Source organism: Rhizophagus irregularis, chromosome 17, assembly GCF_026210795.1.
Source record: "Rhizophagus irregularis chromosome 17, complete sequence".
Taxonomy (NCBI): Eukaryota; Fungi; Glomeromycota; class Glomeromycetes; order Glomerales; family Glomeraceae; genus Rhizophagus; species Rhizophagus irregularis.
The window spans coordinates 569493-581578 of record NC_089445.1 but is presented as its reverse complement, the minus strand read 5'-3'; positions in this window follow the sequence as shown (position 1 = coordinate 581578).

Here is a 12086-nt window from a genome sequence, read left to right as displayed (position 1 = left end):
TCGTCACACATAGAACGATTGGTGGTGAATTTAGCTTTGAACGCGTCAGGCGCGTCACGTAGATAGGCTGCAGCATGATAATGAGACGGTGCGGATTTAATAGTGGTAGCACTACCATCAGGGAATGGTTGACGTTCCAGAATAGCGAAGGCAATAGATTTACCTTTGTCGTCCTGTGGGGCAACAGTGGTAAGAGTAGGAATGGGATGTGCGTGGATAGAAAAGTCTAGAGAGCGTGTATTAGTAACAGGTGGTTGCGTAATTACAGCAACTTTATTGACAGGAAGGCCGGTTGGAACAGTAGGACCAGGGTTAAAACCAGAGACAGGAGTAGAAGTTTTTTCAATGTCCATAGCGTCTTCATAGACAGTACGCAAATGCTTGGTAGACGCGCCACTAGAGTTATCAGGAGATAACGAGCGATTTCCAGGAGGAATAGTAGGTCCAGGAAGCGGCGGAGGTGGTATATCAGGGTTAATAACCGAAGGAGCTTTGGGTGTTGTCATAGTAAAGCAAGTTTAATAAGAGGAAAGCAACGAGGAAAGAATATTTTAAACTTGTAAATTTTGAACAATATGTTTTTCAAAATTTTCAGGAAAGAGCTGTGATAATCCTCCATATTTGGTGATTATGAGCAAACAGTCTTATGACTTTATATTTTATTATAAATTTTTAAACGAAAAGTACAAAACTCAAATCGAACAATATTACAAATAAAATATAGAAAATTAAACATAAAAAATAAAAAGAACTAGCTTCACGATTCATACAAGTAAAGAAATCTAAACAAAATAAAATTAAGTAAAGAAAAACTAAACTATTACAGAAACGCATACCCCAACTTTACCCAAAGGCCAGTGTGAGTCAACTATCCAGCATATCCGAAGATCAAATCCGTTACCAAAAAGAAATCCTAAGTAGAGGCTGAACTGTTAAGCGGCGCCAAAAATCCAAATGCGAAATCCAAGATCCCCCATGGATTATATAAGAGGAAACCCAAGAAACCCAGGAATCCAAGGAAGCTGTCGCCAAGGAAGGTGTTGAAATTGCAGGAGAAATTTGTGAGAAGGAATGAGAAGTAGGAGAAGGTCCAATAGCGGACGATTTCACTTTATTGGTAATGCCTTGAGCTGATTCCCAATGATGAAAGAAAACGGAACGGCACAACCAGATTTGTACATAGAGATCGAAATGAAAATCATGTAAAGGTGTATCAAAAATAGAACAAATAGTGGATGATGAAAAATATGTTCCAAGAAAACTAGTAAGAGACATCGGTATAAGTCCATGTGCAAGTCGCAGACAAGAATTTGAAGGAGGGTCACAGTCCCAACAATCAATAGCCGTAAATTCTTTAGCAAAGGAGTCTGGTAAAGATTTTAAAGGAGTCACGGAGAGAAATTTTCCAAGACAGACGGTACTAAGGTCCAGCAGAAGTGTTTTAAAAGTATTAAAAAGACTAAATTCAGGTAAAATATAAGAACAAGTCCATAAGTGGTCTAAAGTCTCAGGAGAGGAGTTGCATTGAGGACAGAGCCAACTCGGATAATAGATATGAGGCTTTCGTCTTTGAAGAGTTGTGAGTGTCAGAAGCATATCCAATAAAATCTTGATACGGAAAGCACAAAATTCAGACCGGCCATTTCGATGGGAGGATTGTAATTGTTTATTATTAAAACAAAATTTGGTACAAGCCCAATCAATATCTGAAATAGAAGAATTAAGATTGAATCTTGGTAATAAAGCAAGAGTCAAAAGACTCTTGGCGTCAAAAATATCTCCAAGGAATTTCCGGATATTTATATCCACAGGTAAAGAATTAAATTGTAAAATGCAAGGAGCCAAAATTGCAGGCGAAATAGAGGAAAGACGTAAGTCTGTATGAGCAGCTTTCGCTAAGTCATCAACATGATTATTCAAAGAATCGTCAGCGTGAGCAGGAACCTTGATTAAAGTAACTTCCAGATTCTTTTGTGAGATAATAACTCGTGCTGAAGACCATAGAAGGTGGTTGAATTCTTTAAGCATTTTAGGAATGAACGGAACATCCACATACGTAGACCATAAGGAAATTAATTGAGCACAATCAGTAGCGACAGTAATCTTGGAATACCGAGGGAGGGAGTCCAATCCATGCAATAAGGCAAAAATTTCGGAACACAATGCAGAGGGAAAAAGGGAAGGAATGGTATTATAATGAGATTCAAGAATAAAACCATCAGAATCGATAGCAGTCCATGCATAAGCCATCGAAGGTGTCGGATGACTAGAAGGAGGAAGGAAGGATCCATCAATATACAGTGTAGACACCGAAGAAGGAAGTTGGATATCAGAAATCCTAGACACTTGGTTAAGCATAGGAGGTAACCGAACTGGAGCAAAAAGATAAAATAGTAAAAGAGATTTGGCATAGCCTAACGAAGCGGAAAGTAAAACCGAATGAGTATCCGCATGTATATAAGTACGAGGCTTCGTAGGGTAACGGATAAGACTTGATAAAGGCACATAAGGGAAGCACTTTTCAGAGGAACATCGTTTAAGTAATGTTTTGGAAGTAGAGGATCGTGGAATAGCAGAGGCACAACCTTGGCATACAGTGAATTCTGATAATAAGTCATCGACAGATAACGCAATCCAATGTGAAATAAGAGCTTCATTTCGCAGAGCAGGATAGGTAATGATCACACGGCCAACAAGGAAAGAGTTAGTATCGCGATTAAAAAAAATAGCCCATTGTGGATTAAACAAATAATTTTGACTAATATCTATAAAACAGATAGAAGCAACAGTATAGAAATTAGGTATTCTAAATTGCGGTAAAAGAAAAAAGGAAGAAGAATTAGAAATAACAACTAAATTAAATAAATAAGTAAACCAAGCAGGCACAGATCCTTTGTTCGAAACTCGTTTAAGAAAGCGTAAGTCTTTCCATGAGATAAGCCGAGAGCCACATGGAGTAATCAATTGTGCAAGGAAACGAGTACAAAAGTTTTTCCGACCATTTTTCATAGAAATAAACAAATCTTTTGGTAAAATCGACCGGAGTGGAATCACCGGACGCAGATCTTTTCTCGGAGGTCGGAATGGTAAAGACCACGTGAATATTTGGTGATTATAAAAAGATGTGACTATATAAAAAATTTCTTATATTTGTATATCATAATTCCGGCCAAAAATTAACATAATTTTAGCCAGAATTATACTTAAAACTTTATTGTATCATAACTTCGCCAATATTAATCATAGAGAGATGATCTTACCGCCATTTGATTTGTTTTGATGAGACGGTTCCAATGGTATAAAATACGTCGAAATCCAATCACTAGATTAATTTCTGAAATTAAAAAAATATTAATGGTTTTTGTGTAATAACTCCGCCAAAATTGGTCCTAGAAAGACAATCTTACTACCATTCGATTCGTCTCGATGAGGCGATTCCAACGAGCTATAAATCGTCTTTTTACAATCACTAGGTACCGAGAAATCTAGAAAAATGTTAAATGGCGCAGTAAACGTAAATCAAGAAATATTATAATGCCGATGTTTAACATTTTGTTGAATAACTCGTCAGCCAGTAATCGGAAAAGGATAAAACTAAAAAGGATAAAACTAACTCTCTCCCGTTCTGCTCACTTGACAATATTTACGAAAAAATAAAAAATTTTTTCAGAGTTTTTTATTACTTTTTCTTTATAATTTCTTTATTTTAGATAACTACTACGACACTTTACAAATGGGTAAAGATAACAAAAAGAAAAATAACCAGTCTAACAAAGATACTACGTCTAAACGTCCTGCCTCTAGCTCTCCAACTGGCAACGTTTCTGGTCAAGGTTCCTCTATGTCTGGCCCTTCGAACACTCCACCTTCGACCACCTCTACTAATAAACGTACCAGAGTCAGTGCTGAAGACTCGCCGATGATGTCGATAAACCTCTCACGCCTCCTGGCCCTGTTGAGACAACTTCCGCCTGAGATACCTTCTCAACCCGATGCCTCCTCTCTCGATGCTTCGCAACACGCCCCTGCTAACAACAACGATAAAGGCAAAAGCCCTGAAATTACTCCCGCAGTCTCTTTCCCTGAACGTGCTGCCTCTCCGGACGCGTCCCAAGCTGCAGTACAATCTCAACCTACACTTTTCTACGCCTCGGCCGCTCCTAACTGACGTCGATGGCTTTTGGAATCACTTCGCTTCGAACCGCGACGCGTGCGGCGCGGTTGATCGACAACTTTCCTTGTTCTCCTCTTATGGTAGTCGTGCCACGTGTAGTGGATCCAACGATTTGAAGAGGATCATCGTCCACTTCCGAAAAAGAATGATCTTGACACGCCACAGCTTCCCCTATGGAATCTTTGTTTGGCTTGCATTTCCATGCATATGATCCCCAGGCTATTAAGGCTGATGAACACGCGCGTACCCTGGTGGTTACCGATATCCCCCTTTTTCTATCCGACGCTTCTGCGTGGTACCTTTTCTCGTTACGGCAATATTACTCGTTGCCATACCCGTTTATCTAAACTTTATCGTACTGCATACATTACCTTTGAATCTACTGGTGCTTTACAGAACCTCGACTCTATCTGGGGCGTCCTTTGTGGAGGACATTGTTTGCGTATTTGCCCCGCTACTTTCTCACCTGAACGCAGCAAAGACGTGCTTATGTTGCTTTACTTGCCGGTCCCCGCGTGGTACTATAGCGGTCGATCTTGCTCGAAATTGCCGAAGAAATTTCCGCTAAATCTATCAATGTTCCCTTCTCTATGAATTCTTACAATCCCAAGCCTTACGCCTATTGCCATTTTGCCTCCGAAACGGCTATGGAAAATGCTAAATCTATTTCATGCTGCCCTCAAGAAAATTGGCCTTACCTGGCATTCTCCGGATGAAGTCACTTCTCTTTGTCATCGATGTGGTCGCCCTAATTGTAACCCTGATCGATGTGGTTCTTCATCTAGACCTAATCGCCCTTCCCGCCCTTGGCAGTCTAATGATAAATTACGTGCTTTATATAATAAGCATCTACCTCCTTCTCATCCTGCTAAACGACATAACCGTTTTGCCCGCCCTGATAACAATAATGATGGACAAAGCCGTACTAATGCTTCTCGCCATCGTTCTAAATCCAGACCTAATAACCGACAACAATCTCGTTCTCGTTCTCAACATCGACCATGGAATCGCGACAATCTTAACAACAACAATAATAATCAACGTCGTCGTATTCCTGATGCAAATGAACTTGATCACTATGCTGATGGCATGAATGTTACATATCCTGCTCCTCCTACTGTGCTTACTGATTGGAAATCTATTGGTGCTGCTCTTGAAAAAGTAGTTGAAGAATTAGCCCTTCTTACCACACAATTTGCTACCATGAACAGCCGCATCACTAATTTGGAATCTGCTATGGCTGCTCGTACTCCTATTCCTGGACCTTTTGTCACTAAACCTCCTTCCTACATCCCTTCCTCTATGCAAGGATGGGATGATACAGTGAATCGAACTGATAATAATATCCTCGTTGATGTTAATTCTCCCCTTTGCAATCAACAAGTGGTTTTTCCCCGATTCCTCATTTTGCTCCCATTCCACCTTCCAACGTCGCTCCTTCCTCCCCTATTGATATGGAACAGCGTCTCTCCTCTCTTTCCGATACTGTTGCCTCTTTGGCTGGCTCGATTAAAGAAGGAATCCAACAAAACAACCTCATCTTAGCTCGGCAACAAGGCCAAGCTAATCAATAATTGTTCTCTTTTTTCCCCCTTCTTTATTACCGATTTATCAGTGTGTAATAATGATGGACAACAATAAACATAATTTTTCCCCTCACCCCTCTCCCCTCATTAAATTTGGTCAATTAAATGTTAATGGTTTATGTTCCCCAGTTCGACAACAACATTTGCTTAATTTTTTTCTCCACTCTTCTTTTGGTGCTTTATCTATTAATGATACGCGTCTTTCCCCTTCAAATGCTAAATTTATTTTTAAAAATGAACACTCCCAACATCACTTTAAGTCCTATTGGGCTTGTTCATCTTCTTCTTCTCGCCCTCATGATGGTGTTGGTATTTTGTTACGTAATCCCCTTCATAAACATGTTCAAACGATTGATCCTTGGAACGGTCGACTTCTTAAATTAGACTTGTTCTTTCATCAAACAAAAATTTCTATTATTTCCATATATTATCCCCCTCTGGTTCTGTTCATCAATCTATTTGCAATGATCTTATTGCCAAACTTCTTTCTTGGCTCGATTATGCTCGAGCTAATAATTATTTTGTAGTTATTCTTGGCGACTTCAATGTTGATGCAATCGCTCATTCTAATTATTCATCTAATCATTTTAAGCTTCTTCGCTTGCTTTCTTCTCGGTTTTTTACTGATCATCAAGCTCACTCCTCTACAAATGGTCCTGATCCCACCTTCTTTCATGATAATGGATCTTCGAGACTGGATTATATCTGGTCTTCACCTGGTTTTCCCTGCTCCTGGTCTTTTTTCGCAAGTGATTACTTGCAATCTCCTTGATCGTCCTTTTACAGATCACAAAGTTCTCACAACTGTTTTTGACTTCAGTTCTTGCCTGGCTATCTTGGCTAAATCTCGTCTTAAACAAAAAAAGGAAATGCGTACTATTTTCTCTTACGCTTCTACTTCAGTTGAACAATGGAATAATTTTACCACTGAAGTAGATGATTCTCTTGGAGTATATTTAGATAGACAATATCACCCCAATTTTGATTTCTCCTCTCTTTCTCTTGATCGTATGTGGCATGCATTGAAAGCTGCCATAATTAGTGCTGCAATTGAAACCTTACCCTTTCAAAAAGTCTCCAATACACACCGACATTCGTACTCTCCTGAATTAACTAAACTTATTGCTATTAACAAGTTTTTAGATCGATTTTTATATCGCCTTACTACTCGTCGTTCTAATCGGCCTACTCAAATTGCGCAAATGACTGCCGCTTTGCCCTCCCATCTTGAAAATCTTGCATCCTTACTTCCTGATTACTCAGTTCCTATCTATTCTACAACCCCTGCATCTGTATTTAAATCGTTTTTACGATCACAGAAGAATTTAGTTTCTGCCTTTTTATCTACTAAATTCGCCCAACACCTTACGGACTCAGTGGAATATTATACTGCACTACGTGATGAACACTTTTCGAACTCGCTCAGCACCTTTATCGATTCTGCCTTATCAGTAGAAAGACGTTCAATTGTTCTTGACCGTGTTTTAGTCGTTTTGGACTCAACTCCTACTTTATTAACGGATCCTTCGGATATTAAACATGCGGCTGTCTCTCATTTTCAATCAATTGTTTCTCCTCCGTTGGTCCACTATTCTTCCATCACTTCATTTCCCGCCCGATGGCAACAAGCTTACACTCCTCTTGCAAATGTGTCTGCTTCATTATATGATCCTGTTTTGGCGCCTATTTCCCTACAAGAATGGTCTGCTGTGATTTCCTCCATGCCAAATAACAAAGCTTCCAGCCCTTCAAAAATTTCTTATGAGATGATTAAACATCTGTCCGGTGAAGCCTTGGATTTTTCTCTCTTACTTGCCAATACTTGCCTTTCTCGTGGTGATATTCCTGCTGACTGGCGTGAAGCTGTGGTTTATCCTATTCCTAAACCTCATGAATTTGATGCTCAACTTAAGAACACTCGACCTATTACTCTTCTGGAAACAGTTCGAAAATGTGTAGTTAAGGTCGTCACGAATCGTCTCTCCAACATTCTTGCTGATAATAAAATTCTCCAAGGTGGTAACTTTGCTGGCTTACCTGGTGGTTCTACTGATGTCCCTATCAAAATGCTGGATGCGATTATCCATCAACATAAACATGACTCTACTGATGATCAGGAACTATGGATCGTTTCTCAAGATATCTCTAAAGCTTTTGATTCTATGGATTTAAATATGCTTAAATTAGCTTTAGATAGGTTACATATTCCTGCACTTTTAGTGCGTTTTATTTTAAATCTTTTTACACGACGCAATAATAAGATAATTACTTGTCATGGCGATACAGCTGCTTATAGAGTACGTGTTGGTATCGATCAAGGAGAAATCATTTCCCCTCTTCTTTGGGTTATTTATTTGGATCCCTTACTCACTGTTTTGAATCAAGAAGCACGAGATCCTTTTATTTTAAAATCTTCAGCTCTTTTAAATTACTCCCCACTTGAATTTGAACAACATTCTTTACCAATTTCACATTTAACGTTTATGGATGATTCTACACTTATTGCTTCCTCAAAATCTGGAATAGAAGACCGTCTTTCTATTACTGCTGAATTTTATACTTTAAATAATGTTCAAGCCAATTCAGCAAAATATGTTCTTCTTTCATCCTCTTCGCCTTCTTCGGAGATTACTTTTGAACTTTCACCTTCCCTTTTAATTTCCGATATATCTCTTTCCCTTTCTTCTTTACCTCTTAAAACTTCATTTCGTTTTTTAGGAGTTTGGTTTTCTTTGTCCGCCTCTTCTGATTTTGTTCTGAAACAAGCGCGCTCCATGGTTAAAGATATGGCTGCTCTCTTGGGACTGAAGAAATTATTAGCACAACATGTGGCCTATCTCTATAATGCTGTCCTTCTTCCGCGATTGGAATTTCGTCTTCAAACTACCCTTTTCTCTGAAAGTACTATTCAATCAATAGTGAAGCCCTATGTTTTCGTACTTCAAAGAAAAGCTGGTCTTGCTGCGACTACCCCGTTGGCCTTATTATTTCTCAAACTTCCATTTTCGCTTCAGAATGCTTTTTACCGATTCCTTTCTTCCCATATCGCATCTTGGCAAAAAATTTTCACTCATCCTGATTTTAAAGATTTTGCCCTTTATGCTATTTCCTATCTTCAAGGATATTTGGGTGCCGAAAGTTGCCCGACTACTATTAACCTAGAACCATGGTCGCAAATTGTTTCTTTACGAACGCATACCTTGTTTAATTCGCTTTTGTTTTCTTCGCGTTTGAACATCACGTGGTCTTTCTCCTTCCGGCCTCTGAGGCGTGATCTACAGCCTGCTTTACCACTCCGTTCTATTCTACCACATTCCATTTTTCAGACAAGTTGGAAACTTTGGAAAAATCTGAATATATTTGTGCTTGCTCAATTGGTTTCGCCTTGTGGACGTTATCTTATGAATTGGCCTGACCTTCGGTACCTTGGCATCGTTGGTCGTAAAGGACGGATTCCTAATTGGTTTACATTTATTAAAAATAAATTTCTTTCTTCCTTTTCTTCTTCTTCTTTACTTTTATCTTCATATTTTATTAATTCTTCTTTTACTTTAGCTTCTATTTGTTTATTAGATCATACTGTTAAAGATTATCAATTTTATCCTCAATGGGCTATTAATTTTGACTCTGCTACTCAAACTTTATCTGTTGGTCGTGTGTGTATCACTTATAAGAAACAAAACTCGGCTATTATGTCTCATTGGCTTCCTGTTTCTACTGTGGCTGATGAACGATCCTATAACCCTTGGTCCCTGGTTGTGCTGTTAACATTCCTGCCTTATCCAAGAAATCTGCCATTAAACAGCGCCGCAACAGCGAAAAGTGTTTTTTCAATGTTACCCTATCAGAAACTGTGGGCTACCCTACCAGAAATGCCAAAGTTTTCGCGGCTTATCTTCCCATTACTCTATCTACTTCATGGAGTTATGCGACTTCCTTGGCTCTTGTTCATTTTTCCAACGCTTCTCCCGCTCTTTCTCCTCTCTTTATGGATAGAATCGATAGAATTGAAGACACTATTTTACCACTTTCGGTGCAATCTTTGTACACAGATGGTTCGTTCCATCCTGCCAATGATTCTTCGCCTTCTTCCATGACTTCTGCTTGGATTGCTCTTGATGATGATGGACTTGTTCTGGAATGTTCTTCCATGCATCTCCCTTCTTACTTTCCTTCAGCTTTGCGTTCCGAAATTTCTGCTGTACTTTTAGGATTGAACGCCCTTTCCCGTGATTCATCAATCTCTATTCATACTGATTGTAGTCAGTTAATTTCACTGTGGACACGGTTTGTTAATGCTCCTTTCTCACCGAAGTTGGCTTTTCCAACCTAATCATCTTCTTTGGCTTTCTATTCGACAACTTATCATGGATCGTAATCTTAATGTCGAATTGATTAAAGTCCCTGCTCATGGCGATGATATCTACAATATACAAGCGGATTCTTTGGCAAAAGATGCTCATTCGTCTTTACAACCCACTACTCTACTTTCAACATTTTGTTATGCTCCAGGCTTGTTGACTTTTAACTCCTTGCCTATTGATGCGAATATTCGACATTTTCTCCGCTCTATTGCAGATGCTCGTGCTCTTTTATCTTTCTGTTCACTAGCACGTTTTACTGCTCTTGGTGCTCCTTCACTTTTTGATTGGGCTGGTATATATTTTTGCCTTTCGCAAATTAAAGGTTTTGCTTCACATAGGAATGGTCGTCCTGAATTTTGGATCTTCCGCATTAAACTTCTTTTGGATATGTTGCCTACCTTAACTACTCTTCAACAACGTAAACCTTACTTATATTCTCTGACTGGCTTTGTCGCGTGTAATTCTGCTCCTGAAGATTTGAATCATCTTTGGACTTGCCCTTATATTTTACCGGAATTGAATCCTTGTTTAACGCACCGGTCTGAAGTCATTAAATTTAGAGATTCTTGTTTATCTTCCTTCCTATCCTTGAAATCTTTGGATAATTCCTTTTGTACCAATTTCTTTGCTTTGGATTGCTGGAACTATGAAGCTCCCTCTTCATCTTGTCTTTGGCTTACTCGAGGATTATTGCCTGCGCATTTAACGGCATTTTTGAACCAATACTTTCCTCTCTCTGTTATATACAAGATTATTTCTCCCCTTCTTAATGACTTCCAAGTCGAATTATATGGTGAAATTTGGCTGTGTCGGAACGTTCTTTTCCATGCTTGGGAAGAGTCGCAGGGTATCTCGGCTGCTTCCAAATTACGTGGCCCATCTACAAATTCTTTCCCTAATAACACTCCACAACATCACAACTCTTCTTTGGCGTCAGTTTCTCAGGATACCTGGATTTCTTGGATATCCTCTTCTATAATTCGGGGTGGATCATGGATCTCACACTTGGATTTTCTGCGCCGCTTAACAGTTCAACCTCTTAGGGTCTCTTTCTGGTAACGGATTGGATTTTTGGACGTTGGATAGTTGACTCACACTGGCCTTCGGGTAAAGTTGGGGTATGCGATTCTGTAATAGTTCAGTTTTTCTTTGCTTTAATTTTATTTTAGTTTAGATTTCTTTACTTGTATGAGTCGTGAAGCTACTCTTTTATTTTTTATTAGTTTATTTTCTTATTTTTGTAATATTGTTCGATTATTTTTCGAAATTTAAAGTATAAATAAAAGATAAAGTCATAAGACTGTTTGCACAGGAAAAGGATAAAACTACCACCATTCGATTCGTCTCAGTGAGATGATTCTAACAAGATATGATACATCTTTGTACGATTATTAGATGCCAAGTTATTTAATATATTCTTTATATAACTGTGATTATAAACGGTTCTTTTTAATATAAGATTTTTGAGGATAGGTGTGATAGTGACTATAGATAGATTGTGACTATATAGGATAGATTTTAATAATAAAATATTTTGAACATTCAACTGGTGTGACTATATAGTAGAATGTGACTATAACGGGAGTGACTATAGAGGGAGTTGACTGTATATCAGAATTCTTAATACTAAATAAAAAATCTTTAGATAATAAAAAAAATTTTTTTTTTTTTTATATATACTAAAGTTCCAAAATTTGCAAATTAGGAAAAAACTTTAAAATTGTTTTTTCCTATACTGGAACATAAAAATTGAAGAAAAATCTAATGTTGAAATTTTTTTCCTTGTATTAAAATTAACAAATTAAAAAAAAAATTTTGATAACTAATTTTAACTTCAAAATATTCATCTAAAAGAAGATAATTTGAAATTAAAACCATTATACTTAATATAGTATATGTCATTAAAATTGCAGACATATCTTAAGGTAGTTACCTTATATATCAATATATCAATATAGTAAG